Source organism: Aquila chrysaetos, chromosome 2 (assembly GCF_900496995.4).
Source record: "Aquila chrysaetos chrysaetos chromosome 2, bAquChr1.4, whole genome shotgun sequence".
NCBI classification, from domain to species: domain Eukaryota; kingdom Metazoa; phylum Chordata; class Aves; order Accipitriformes; family Accipitridae; genus Aquila; species Aquila chrysaetos.
The window spans coordinates 20336775-20350738 of NC_044005.1; the positions used below are offsets into that span (position 1 = coordinate 20336775).

Below are 13964 nucleotides of genomic sequence, written 5' to 3' on the forward strand. Positions count from 1 at the left end.
TAAAGCAAAGGAAGAACTTTTTTCACACAGTCAATAGTTAAAAAGTGGAACTGCTTGCTACAGGCTGTTGATGCTGAAGCTTACATGAACCTTTTTTAGACAAGTTGATAGAAGAAAAACTATCTTTGGGTTTATAGCATACCACAGCATCTGATCGCATTTAAGCAGCAGGTCTCTGGAAGTATGGGAGGACGCTGCAGAGGGCAGAGGGTTGGATGCTGATTTAGTTAGCACTGGCGTAAATCCAAGGGTGCAATCAAATAGTGCAGGAGAGCCACAGTGCCCTGGGGTACCTGGAGAGTAGCTTCAGCCCACCTCCCTAAGGACTCTGCAGGCACCAGTATCACGCTTCCCACTCAATAAGGCAAGCACAGGCGTAAATTTCCATCTGGCCACTTTCAAGATCTTATTCCATCTGCCTGACCTATGAAGGAACTCTGCTCAAGTGGAACCCGTTAATTTCAGTAAGAACCCCCTTTGGGTACTTGACAACCAAAATCCCAGTCTTGAAGAGACTTGGAGCACATACTTGCCATGGCATGCATGCACACACACACACACACACCTCCCTGCACACACGTGCTTGCTCACTCACGGAGATTAGCTGCTCGACAGGGGCCATTCTGCAAGTACAGAGGCGTTCACGGATGCCAAGTCAGCGTGTACAGGTGCGTTAGGAGAGCCATCAACAAAATCCAGTGAAAGTACGCAGTCCTCCAAATCCAACGGTGGGCACCTAAGTGGCCAAATTTGCCTTATTGTCCTCTTGTTTCCCTGTTGTCTCTTGAACTTGGCTGATTTTGACGCAGAGACAGTTGCTCTTCCTTTGCTTGCTCGGTACCTTACACCACAGGATCCTGGTCCACAGCTAGGGAGCACGTGCCAGGATTACTTTTCCCAGAGCAGCTCATGTGCCAGGGACCCCTCCCTGCGCTGGATTTGTGGGGAGTCTCCAGACAGAGAGCGTCTTTAGGCCCAGTTGCAGTCCTATGCTTCATGCGTGAGTGCAGCATGCCTCTGGCTCCCTAAATCTGATGGGTGTGTATGAGAATCCAGAGTCAACCATGGCTGTGTACAAGGAGTGTGCGAGACCAGCACTGTAGCAGAAGGGCAAGTAGTAAGTTACTGATGGCAGTGCTTGTTCTAGCCCGTTTTTTTTTGCCTTCTCCACTATTGCAGAAGTTGTGACAATAGGTAGACGTAAGTAAAAGTAAGGGTGATACATGTATTCTCTGGCCTCATCTGGCCAGCGTTTACAGACTTTTTCACTCTGCAAAGCTGCGCTCTCCCGCTGACTACCCGGTAATCACTGGAGCATATAAATGGTAGCTTTCTTTGGATTGGGACCTGTGCAGGGTAATGGATGAGCAGAGAGGCAATTTCATATATAAGGAGGTGAGCATTGTGCAATTCAAAGAAGCCACAACTTTTCGTTTGAGTTGAATAGGCGAATTTTTTGCTTTGTGAACATCTGAATTTGCTGATTTCTGGTAAGAAGTTCTACACTTTGTTGTAACAGTATGACCAAAGCGCAGAGAAGCGCAACCTTCCTGACAGATGGGCACACATTGGGGTCTTGAGAACCATGAGATTGTGTGGTTTGGAGAGCTGAGAGGAAGGAGGAGTTGCAGGAGCAGTTTTCCAGTAGAGGTAACAGCTGCACATGGCTTTGGATTGGGCTGAGGTTGCCCTGGTACCCAGTGTCATCCAGCTGCCTTCACCTCAGCGACATCAGCTGGCCTCAAAGTGGTGGTGAGGATTACCCGGTTGGCTGGTGCTGGCTGTGCACCCTACCCATGGCATGGGAGTCTCGCATGAATTTGCTGAGACCGGTGTCTCGGGGACCCCCCCCCAGGTGACCTCTTAGGTCAAAGCCATCCAGGGCACCCTCAACAATAGTGGCATTGACCAGTCAACAGATTCATTGGCAGTTGTAGCCAAGTGTTGGCTTTGTTGCACGCAGTTAAAAGCTGTACCGTCAGTTTGTTTGCTCATCCTCCTCCAGATTTGGCATTCCTCTGATTTTGTAGCCAACTGTAGGTTGTTTTTATTTGGACCAAATCATGCCTTGCAGCAAAACTGACATCACTGCTGGGCGTCGTTAGGGAAATGAGGAGCAGGGTGTGGGGGAGCTGGCTGCAGGAAGCACCTCCGTTTCCCACCACTGAACCGGGAGGTGAACTCCGCTTGCCAGACAGGTTAGTGGGGTCCGGCATGTGACGGGTTTCAAAGCAGCCCTTTGCCAACACCCTTCAGCTACAAGAGGCTCAGGAATCTCGTCAGGTGGAGAGCTTTTGATAAGTTAAGACTTGCATGCTATGTGGTGTTGGCTGCTCCGTTGCTGTCTTGTGTTTGTCGGGGGATTTGGGTTTTTTTTTTTAATCATCATTTTAAAAAGCAGTACTAACAGGGCAACAGGGTTTCTGTGCATCTCTGGTAAATTCAGAATCCTGGATGTAAATAAATGAAGACCAATCACATGGTTGTCGCCAGGTAGTAAAGTCCTTTTCTTCAAGTAGTGCAGAAGTTCTTACTCTGCTTAGTTACAGCACTTCCAGCTTGGAAGAGAGTGATTAGTAAAATTGCAATGGTTATTTAATTTGCAAACTTCCTTTTTTTTTTTTTGTGTTTAGATATCACTATGATGTTGCCTTACGTCTCCCACACTTTACCTTGTCTTATACCTTACACAGTGACTGGACTTTAGCTATGTAATTCCTGGCTTTCCCTTTTATCTAGTTGTTTCCAACCTTTGGAGTTCGATTGTGTAACCAGAGGTGTGAGTAACGTTTTTCCACTGAAGATCAGACACATGTCGTATAAGACAGTGTCTTTAATGTCACTTTGTAGTTGCTAGTTCAACATGCAGTGAGTTACTGAAATTAATTTGTAAATATTGTGAGCAATTTATCTTCCAAAGAAAAGTACTGTTTGAAGAGAGCCAGTGCCTGTTCCAGCCACCCCAGCAGCAAACACCGCCATTTGCGCTGCTAACATTGAACTATAACCTGTCTCTTATTTCACGCTAAACAGGATAACAAAAGCATTCTTAGAAATGGGCTGTTTCTAAACATATCAGAAGCTTGTTTCAGTCCAGCACCTAAAAAAATGAAAAGTGTGTTTTTAAAGTCCTCTGTTTTCATTTTGGCACAAATCATAGGTGTTCATGGAAGTATCAGTAAGCACAAGCTCTGGAGATGGGCTGCTTCTCATTAAACATGCATGTGCCATTGTCTTCTTACTTCTTTAGACCCGGCCTTCATTTTGAGGTCAGACTTTAATTTCTGAAGAATGTAATTTAAAGCTATTTATAGCATTTCGCAATTACCTGCAACTACTAATGAAAAAGACTTGACAACAGAGAAATAAATACGTAGCAGCTGCAGCTGCTTTAACTTTGCTAGAGGTAGTAAAAAAGAAGGCCTAAACATCGCAGCGAGTTTAACAAGGGGGCAGAAGCAAGTGAAGTGTCTGTTTGATCACAAAAAGTTTTACAGGCAGAAGCCGACAACACAGGAGGCTCCGGATCCCTGTATTTAAAGTTTACTTTGCAGTTTGTCTTGAGTGGGGTCAGTGTTGTAGTGAATAATTTATAGGCAGCATGAATGAGCTCATTAGTCACCTTTTCAGAGCTTAAATGAGTTTTGTGGTTGTCATTACATGGGCCTTCTGTTCAACGGCATGGCAAAAGGACGGCTCAGCGGCTGGCTGGCTTGTGGCAGGACAGCCCGTCTCCTTCCAGCCTCAACTGGCCTTTGTCTTCTACTAAAACCCCTGCTCTGCTGCGCAGTGCTGGTCCAGTAACCTGCAGGGGTTTCTCCAGTGATAGCTTTTTTTTTGGTTTTGGTTATATGTGACGTTTGGTTTGATACTGTGCTGTTTTCATGTTGTATTTCTTTTTTCCATTATGGAAAAAAATACTGAAGATTATGGGACAAATGATGTGGAATAAGTAAAACGCTCTACCTATGTACAAGCAATAAAAATGATTTTTGTCCTCAAACGTGCTTCAAAATTTTGTTATAGCCATAGCATTTTTTTGTCCTTGAAATGTTTGTGGAAGTGCTAAACTGTGCTGGAACTAGCTGAACCTTAGAAGGAGACATAACTATCAATGTTTACAGGACTGCAGATTTAAAGAAAAAAAAATTCCCAAGATAATTTCGTAGTGCTTTGGCTGCTGAGGCCCACTCTGTCCTTGTGGCATCCTTGTGATAAACCTGTGGAATGAGAAAATTGCCTGCAAAAGATCTGTGAGGTGTCAGATGCGCAGTACCCAGATGTCTGCAGCTGTTAACTGAAGTTACCTGTTGCCAAAAAGACTAGAGCAGTGCCAAAAGACCTGGCATAAATTAATGCCCCAGTGGATAAGTCAGACCATAATCATAATGAACTTTTGTCACCATGGAGAAGCCAAAAGCTACTCAGGGAAACCCACCTCACAGGACATGAATCTGGCAGCCAGGGGGTGGTTCTCTGGCCATAGCTGCCAACAGAAGTTGCTGCTGGGATGTGGGTAATTTAGTTGTGCTTTTTTTCTGTGCCACCTTTCCTCCTTCTTTCCCAAATCTCGCTTACCTGCTCTGCCTGGCAGCTGCTCTCAGGTTCAGCCATGGAGCCCGCCCCACCTGTGGCTGTGGAGGGGAGCACAGGACAGCGCAGAAGCTTTCTGCAGATGCTACTGACTCTTTTTAGTCCTCCCACTGCACTTTTTCATTGCTTTCCATTCCTTGCTCCCTGATGCGTTTGGTAGGCTGGTATGTAGTACTAAAAACACACCAAGGATAAAAGTCTGCTTGATCATTTTATGACATTTTGGTTGTTTCCCCAAACCTGCATCCTCTCAGCATCCCTTCGCAGACACAACTGTAGGTCAGTCTTGCTTGTGCTTCATCACTGCATCACCTCATACAGGCTCTTGTAGCTGTCTCTGCATTGCCGCAGTCTGGGAATCTAGACCCACATCTCACAGGATTTCCTCCGGGAACCGTGTTGAAGAAATGTACAGGAAGAGTAGTGCCGAGTGCTAAGTAGAGGAAAGCACCCTGGAATATCCTGTGCTACAAAGAGCTGGAAATCAAGCTGGGACTCGGTACAATCGTGACTAGGAAATCCACCTGGCGCAAACAAACGGTCAGAGGAGAATAATCGCCTACTAGCTCACAGCTCTAGTGATAGCAAATTGTGTTTAGTGTCAGGTCGCGAAATCCTCAGTTGAACGAGATGTGAACACAAACTTCACTACCTGTGAGGTCCTGTTGCAACTTAATTTTGCGTGCATAGATGCAAAAATAAAGGACAAACTCCTGAAGTCTTTGATGAAATGAACAGCCTGTATTCAGGAAAGCTGAGGCAGGACTTGAGATGTTGTCCAGAAAGAATTTTGTCTTAGTTTGAGAAATTAAATTTGGCAATACTGTTTGGGAACTTTATAAAAGAACTTGGTTCTCTGTTACAGTTTTCCCCCAAACTTCTGATCTTTACTTCTGTGCAGTGTTGGCTGCTGTTTTTCCTCCACCTTGCTTTTAAGAACAAAAATCCAGTTGATTTCTGGTTCTGCTGATTACTTTTAAGTTTGACTTCAGCTGCCAAATGGTGAATACTAATGTCGAGATAACTCCAGGCCACATTTTGCGGCGTTACACCTGTACAGCAGATAGCAGAGTCCAGGCACCAAACCTCGGAAAACAGTTCTTTCTTTTTTCAGCCTCTTCAAACACTGCAACAGTACCAGAAATACTGGCTTGTATTGCAATTAATGTTCCAGCTGTGTTAGGTTAGGTGTGATTTCAGACCAATATAGCCATTATAGCAGAAGACTCCAGTAAAGATACGTTTATCCCAGCAACATTTTGCTTTTGCTTCTGTCCTGGTTTCGGCTGGGATAGAGTTAATTTTCTTCCTAGTAGCTGGTGTAGTGTTATGTCTTGGATTCAGTATGAGAAGAATGTTGATAACAGACTGATGTTTTCAGTTGTTGCTAAGTAGTGTTTAGACTAAGTCAAGGATTCTTCAGCTTCTCATGCCCAGCCAGCAAGAAGGCTGGAGGGGCACAAGAAGTTGGGAGGGGACACAGCCAGGACAGCTGACCCAAACTGGCCAAAGGGCTATTCCGTACCGTGTGATGTCATGTCTAGTATATAAACTGGGGGGAGTTGGCCAGGGGGTGCAGATCGCTGCTCTGGGACTGACTGGGCGGCGTTTGGTGAGTGGTGAGCAATTGCATTGTGCATCACTTGTTTTGTATATTCCAATTCTTGTCATATTAGTATTGTATTATTATTATTATTATTATTATTATTATTATTATTATTATTATTTTCTTCCTGTCTGTCCTATTAACCTGTCTTTATCTCAACCCACAAGTTTTACTTTTTTTCCGATTCTCTCCCCCATCCCACTGGGTGGGGGGGTCTGAGTGAGCAGCTGCGTGGTACCTAGCTGCTGGCTGGGGTTAAACCACAACAAAGTGTTCCTACAATAACATCGTAGATGTGCCTACATTATTTCATAAAGGTACTATTTCATAAAAACACTGGATTTTATTGTAAGGAATGCATTATATTTTAGCCTGTGAAACAGAAATCCTGTAGATACTTTTGTTTGCTTGCACTTCTGACAAAGCTTCATATCGGTGCTCCTTTTCTCACTGATTCAGTTCTGTTTCTGTTGGGTTTTGCCAGCTGGGGTAAATGAGAACTTGAAGAATAATTAAATGAAAGGCTGGGAAAATGCTTTGTAAATCTGATTCCATGGTCTCAAGTGAGTAAGCAAAAGATAGCTCTCCTATCAGTAAGCTGGAGTAAGCTGGGCCTTCATTGCGTGTGCAGCTTGTATCTTTCTAGTGCTTGGGGTGGGAGAAGAAAGGGGGTGCTTGTAGAAGACATGGTGCAGGAAGGCAGGGTACGGACTGTGCTCGGAGCAGCTGCGAGGCAAGAGCTGCTCTTTTTCACGGGAGCGATGCACTGTTTGTCATCCGGGTTAGGTGTGTTACCTCTGTACGAGGCAGAGACTCCGGCTGTTCGGGTGGGAATTCAGATATGGCTGTTTCTCTGCCCCAAAAGTGGGCATAGCGCAAACAACAAAACCAGGCTGGTCTGGCGTGGTTAAAAATAAAAAAGTGTTGATGCTGCAGGTTCTGTATGAGGGACTGGAGAACGCTGGGAACAGGAGTTGTGAAAGAGGAAACGAGGAAACACGTATTGTATTCACAATTTAGTTTTTAATAGTGCCTGAAGGTGTTCATCGTGCTTCTGCTCTGTACAAGGTTACATCCATTACCTCAGAGAAAATAGAAGTTTCGAAATGGCAAAAGTGATGGGGGACGCCAGTCATTCTGCATGGGGGAAGAATGGGAACAAAACGAGATGGCCAGGGTACCATGTAAGAGCCCAACATGTGTCCCACTATGAGGGTCTGATCGCTGATCACAAGGGGCAGCAGCCCTGTCCACTTCCATCTTTGAAAGGTACCCTGCACATCAGGACCCTTTCAGAATTGGGAGGTTTTTGGGTACAGCTGCATGTCAAATTAAAAATCCTAATGAGCAAGCTTAGTTGGCAAACTTGCAGCAGACCTCAGGGAAGAAATCTGACTCTGATGTAGAGAGAATAACCATTACAAGGATGCCAGTCAACGAAGACATAATAATTGGAGATCAGCTTAGGAATGGGGGCTTAAAGGTGAGGATAAAAAGTGCAGGTCTCTTGAATGGTGAGACTGGTGAGGTCAGAGGGCAGAAAGTAGAAATATTTAGCAAGGTCATGTGGCATGGTCATAATACTAGCAAAGGAAGATGTTCCCAGCAGAGATGGAAATGGAGGGGGGAAGATGAGCTTTGGAGGGTTGATAAAGAGCCCATGACCCTTGCTGTGCTCATGTGCTCGATGGCTTGTGGGAGGTTATCAGGGATTCCAATCTAGAAGAGGATAAGAGATAAAGGAGTATAGGGCAATGGCTGGAAATCCTCATTAAATAAGATGCTGCAACATCTGCAGTTGGTATTCTGAAATCTGAGTGGAAAGATTAGAGTGTTGTAAATTAGCCCACAAGGCTAAAGTGCAGCTCTGCACTGTTGGTACTTCTAATCGGCCTTCGGTACAGCAGATACTTCGCTCTTGATGTACAAACAGTTTTCCTCTGTCAGTGTTGCAGATCTTCTGCTAAATGAGTTAGTATTATTCCTGTCTTAGAAATGGGGAAATTGACACCCTAATAAATTTGGTGGCTTGCCTAAGATTACAGTGAGCTACTTGATGGTCATACGTCAGATGTTCTGCTGCTGCTGTAGTCTCTAAGCCAGCAGTTAATGATCTTTCAGTGGTGCCGTGTCAGACAGTATTCTCCTTTCTTAAATAAGTTGTATTAAGTATTCCAGCAAAGAGTCAGAAGCAGCTGGGGGACAGTCTTCCCAAGAGGCAAGATATTGATGTTTGCCTCACTGCTGGCGTTTTACCGCTCTGCAAGCCAGCAGCTCCGGTTGCTGCTGAGCGCAGGGGTGAGTGGGAGCCAGCGAGAGGCTGCCCTGCACCGCTGCCCCACGCGGGGTGCCTCAGCCGGGAGCCCCGTGCCAGCCCTCCGACCCGGCGTGCAGTCTGTCCCCCTGCTCTCCTAGGCTTCTGTGTCACCCGCTGCTGGCCCCTGCGCTCGATCACGCTGTCTTTTCTGTCTACACAGCAAATGTCTCGCAGCAGTCCTTCACTGTAATCCTTAGTGTGTGCTCTGGGGAAACTCCTACCCACCACGGAAAAGGTATAAAACTCTGGAACTGATCTTATTCCACCCATATTGATGGGGAATTTGGCACTAACTTTGAACAGAACTGAGCGGTGTACCTGAGTAGGACACATACATAATGTATTCAAGGTGTAATATTCTTTGCATGCTACTCTTCATCTCAGGAGGCTTCCCCCTTCTCACTTCAGAAATACTTCTCATTAGCTGAATTCTTCTTGGTAGTCTGTTCTAAGACACTTGACTTTTACAAGTGATGATAAATGTGATAAATCTCCTTGCTTGCCGATAAAGAGAAGTGTTGATTCACTCAGAAAAACGTCTGAAGCATTTGGAGTAAATTCAGGTGGGTGGAGTTACGACTTGGTAATTTAGTGTGGGTTTGAAACCAAACGGCCATGAGATAAGAACTGTGTAAACTAATGGTCTGCTGACTGCTGGAGCGCTATGGCTGGTGGAGTCACAGGGCAGGGTTGCGGGTGGGTAACAATGATAGTCTGCTGCCTGGTAGGTATTCTTCCCATTCTTCAATCTAGCTGCTGGCCTGTCTTCTTGAAAATATGCAAGAATGTGAAATAGCAGTTCACTGGGTAGGGGAGGGAAAGCTATCAGCAAAAGGTCTTAGCGAGTTATGACAGGAATTTCTAGTTCGAGAGAATCAAGGAAACGCTTTTCAGCCCTGCGCTTCGAGAATGAGGCAGTTGCCACTCTTGTCTAAAAATGTGAATTTCGCAAGTGTCAGAGAGATTAAGAGAGGTAACCCGTGCCTTGGGAAATGACTAAGTATGGACACAGACATGCAGGAGGATACAGTGGTGATCCTGGTTAAGCAGGATAATATCGACTGTGTGGGCTAGCACAGTATTCCTGCAAGGTCTTGAGACAGCTGTCCTAACTTTTCTGAATAAAATGGCTAAAATGCTTTTCTTCTTGGCTTAGGGATAACTTCTGTGTCCGGGGCTGCACTGGAAAGGATCTACCAATATACCTGTATTTCTAACTCATACTATGTTGTTCATACCTTTCTGCAGCAGACCTTCTCTATACTGAAAGGAAAATTAATTTTGAAGTACGCTAAATCTGCAAGCCTTGTTTGCCCAGAGTGGAAAATACTTGATTTTTGTGGATCGGCTACGAAACAACTTCGTGTCCTTGTTTTGCGGGTGGACAGCCATACCTTAATTCTGTGCTGCGAATCGCTGAAGCTGCTTGAGGTCAAGCATGTTGCATGTGGGAGACCGTACGTTTAACTCATGCTGTCTAGACCGGGCAACTTTTTTAAAATTTTTAAATCGAGCTAGTTCCCTCCAATTAATTTAACCGAAGGTAATTTTTTTTTTCACTCGGGTTAATACTGGTTATGTCAAGGTACGGTAGCTGAGGAGAAAATGCACCGTTCTTCCTAACTGAATCGGGCCTTATTTTAAAGCACATTTCCTCAGACTAAAGAAATAAAGTGGTTTTCTTCTCCTCGGCAGTTATTGCAGATTTCTGCAGCGTGGTTCTTCCCCGCACAAGGCGAAGACAGACCCTCAGCAGAGGCCGTGGTTTCAGGATACGCTGCCTCAGCAGCAGAGACCCTTGCGTTGTCCCCCGCCCGTTGCTGCCCGCAGGCGTGCCCTCCTCCCCTGCCCTGCCCGCCTCTGCAGGACCTGTCCCAGGACGGACGTGCTCGAAGCTGCCTGCCGGGCTCCCTTCGCACCGGAGGCTCGAGTCACGGGTCCCTGGCGGCCCTCCAGGTTCTCCCCGTCCTGGGCGGGAGTCAACTGCCCGCCGGGAGATGTGCAGGACGGAGCCGGCCGTTTCGGCGGTGAAGGATGTCTTCCCTGCTCCTCTCGAGGGGCGAGGGTGAAGCGAGGCTCCGGCGTCTCGATCTTTGGACCTCCGGTGCTTGGCGGTGCCTTCAGCGGCCACCGCGCAGCTGATCGCGGCTGAGCCGCGGCCGGTCGCTCTGGCCGGGCCTGCCGTGGCCAGCGGCCGCCAGGCCACGGGCGGGGGCAGAGACTCGTACAAGTGGGAGCGTCGCCGCCGCCGGTGCGGACCGGCAGCGCTGTCCGTTCTCTCCGCGCCGCAGGCTTCTCCCCGGGCGCTTCCCGCCTTCCTCCCGACCTCGAAGACCCGCCCGCCCCAGGCAGACGCCGCCGGCCCGGCGCGACCCCGACGCTGCGAGGCCCGCGGCGCGCGCCCGCCCGCCTCGGAGGCGACCCCGCCGCCACGCCGGCGGGCGGGGGCCGGCGGACCGGGGCCGGGCGCCCCCGCGGGAGGGGCCGCCTCCCGGCGGCGGGGGCGGGCGGCGGCGGGCGGCCCTGGGGGGTGGCGGCGGGCCGGGGTCCGTCCCCGCGGCCTGCCGTGAGGCGCGCCGCCCGCGCCGCCGCCCTCCCCCACCGCCGGCGGCCCTCCCTTCCGCGGCTTCTCCCGTCTCGGCTGGCCCAGCCCACGTTTTCCCTCTCTCCCCTCCCTCCCTGGTCATGTGTCGCCTTTTTTGTTTGCAGTGGAAACAATTTCTCGCTCTTCGGCTCGCACCGAGGCGGACCGCTGCCCGTCGGGAGCGCGGGGCGGGCGGGGGGGCGGGCGGCGGCCGGGCCCCATGCTGGCGGCGGTGCCCCCTGCGCCGGGACCCCCGCGGCACCCTCGGGGCTCGGGCTGAGGCGGGGGGCGCGCGATGCCCGGCTCCGTCAGATGAAAGTTTGCGCCACAGCCATGAAGGGACCGCGGTGAAAACGCCGCCCCCCCCCCCTCTCCCTCCCTCCCTCCCTCCCCGCCAGGTAAGTTGTTGTTGTCGTTGTTCGCGGGGATTGCGCAAGGCGCCGGCGGGCCCGCCCGGCTCGGCTCGCCCCGGCCCGGCCCGGCCCCGCGCCACAACTTGGCCAGGAGTTGGCGCGCGGCCGCGGCGTGCGCGCCGCCGCGTCCCCGCCGAGCTCGGCCGCCCGCGCCGCGGGGCCGAGCCGCGGGGCCGCCTCCGGCCCGAGGTGGTCCCGCCGGGGGCTTCCGGGAGCTGCTGGGGCAAGGACTTCGGGACACGCTCACGCACACACACGTGCGTGCAAAAAAGAGGCTGGAAGACGCGCCGCCCGGCGGGCCGCGAGCGGCGGGGCGGGCGCGGGGAGAAGTTGCCTTCCCGGCGCGGCGCGGCCGGCGAGGGCCGGTGACATCTGGCCGGCATTGGAGGTATGCGCGCCGCCGGCCGCCCTCTCTCGCCCGCCCAGCCGGAGCAGTCCCAGTCTCCTAGCAACGCCATTGATTGGCTGCCGCGGCGGCCAATGGGCTCCTGCCCCCCGCCTTTCCCCCCCCCCCCGTGCGACAAGTACGGTGGGAGCGCTGCGCGGGGGGGCCGCCCCGGTGCACCCCCCCCCGCCCGGGGTTGTTCCCTCACCCCCCTCCGCCGCCGGGCCGCGGAGGCCCCCTCGGGCGAGCGGCCGCGTAGATGCGTGGTGGAGCACCCGCAACTGGCAGCGGATTAAAAATGTTCGCCCAACTGCGGGCTCTCATGTGACCGGCGCTCCTTTGTCTGGCGGTGGGGCGCCGCGGCAGCCGCCGCGGGCCTCGTTACCCCCCCCACCCCCCCGGGCGCAGCCACGGCCGGGCCCTGCCGCCGGGGCGGGCGGCCCCGCTGGGGAGGCTGTCCGGCCGGGCTCCGCCGGGCCTCCCTGCGGAGGGGGCTCCGCGGGGCCGCGGCCGCCCGGTCACCCCCGGGGACGGCTGCCTGGAGAGGGGAAAAATAGAAAGAAAGGGAAAAAAAAAAAGGGGGGTGGGGGGGATGGTGTGATACGGCCCTTTGGGAGGATACTGGCAAATAAGCAAATTAAACAGAAAGAGAGCAGCATGTTGTCATAGCAACAGTGCAATTAAATTACTTTACTGTCAGCCATCATATAATTTTCCTGTTTAGAAGCTCATGGGATGTAACTTCCATTTGGAGTCAAAGTTGAGTGTGCGGCGTAGGTAGGCGATGCCGGTGCCCCTGGACGCCGGCTATACTCGTGTTTACCTTCTGGCTGTGCGGGACGCTGTTTTGAAAGCTAGGAAGTGGGACCTACGTAAGTTTGGCCTCCCGGTGTTTATATCTGCCTCGGTATTTTTTCCTCTTCCAGATACTTGTGTAAAACTACACATGTTCGCTGAGCTTGTTGGCTGATGGTGTGTATTAAGGGGCTTCTCTGCATAAAAGTTCTGTATGTTTCTCTCTTAGTAATGGCTGCTTTGGTGTAAAGTGTTTATAGGAAGACCCAAAGAACTTTCCTTTTTCATTTTTGCCCTTTTGTAACAGCTGAAATGAAGTCCATCGTTTCTCTTTCCCTGAATGGCTATCTTGCTCTTTTTTTTTTTTTCCTGTAGATGGGTGGTTCATTCTGATGTTACCTGTAGTTTTTTTGCCCTTCGTTTACAGTATTGGCTATGTGACAGCATGACTTCAGGGAACTGCTGAGGATACATTTTAGATACAGGGAATCATCTTGCTCTCCTTCAGCGCTTGTGCAGGAAGTTTCATTGTTTTTAAATCCGTTATTAACTCCTTCCAATTTTTATTTTGTTCTGTTCGCATCTCCAGACCTAAATCCTGGCAGTTTTACTGTATGGAGAAACTAAGGGAGCCTGTCTCCTGCTTCTGAAGTAGAATTGTTGGGCTCCTGTCTGCTGCTGTTAGGTTGGTCAGGTGCCCAACCTCAGCCAGCTTCTGAAGGGCTCGGGTCCTCCCGAACGTTACCACTCACAGGTGTTCGCCCAGGGCCCGCTGCTGCAGTACCCTTGGCAGCTTGTCCCACCTCTCCTGGGCCACTGTTGAGCATCACAGTAGTCTTTCTGAGTCTGTTTTCTACTGTGTTTGAAATACAGTTCAGCTTATGTTAGTCTTCTCTGTTTATATATGTTTTTAAAGTGCTCTAGTCCTCTGGCGCTTGTTCTCCTGTGTCTTGGCCCTGGTCCCAAAACTACTGTGGTTGCTTTCCCTCTTCCTTTCTCCCACCCTTGCTGGTTTTGAAGTTCTGCCGTCATTTCTGAGTTTTGTTGCAACTGCGACTGTAGTCAGATTGGATGCTTGTCTGCCTCAGCCTTTAGCCAGAGTGGCTTTAATCACGGTGCTGTTGTATCATCCTCAAAAGTGAAACAGCTGAACTTAATCTGAAGCAACTGGCCTTAAGCCCCTCTTTTTTTTTTTTCAATTTTTTTATTTTTAGTTCACACGCTTATTAAAGTGATAGAGTCAGAGTATTCAATGATTTGATACACATATT

At 50.0% G+C, this 13964-nt stretch overlaps 1 protein-coding gene across 9 annotated transcripts in view; it reads left to right on the top strand.

The window, feature by feature from the left end:
• FOXN3 (forkhead box N3) overlaps window positions 1–13964 on the top strand; it is a 214955-nt gene that overhangs the window by 61168 nt on the left and 139823 nt on the right. The window contains exon 1 of one of the 9 annotated variants that reach the window (XM_030030244.2): window positions 11241–11498. The exons of 7 other annotated variants lie outside the window; for them this stretch is intronic. The gene's annotated coding sequence lies outside the window, so the exon portion shown is untranslated. Of the gene's footprint in view, window positions 1–11240; window positions 11499–12486; window positions 12771–13964 lie in introns of those variants that run through there. One more of the 9 variants, XM_030030254.2, reaches the window with a different exon arrangement.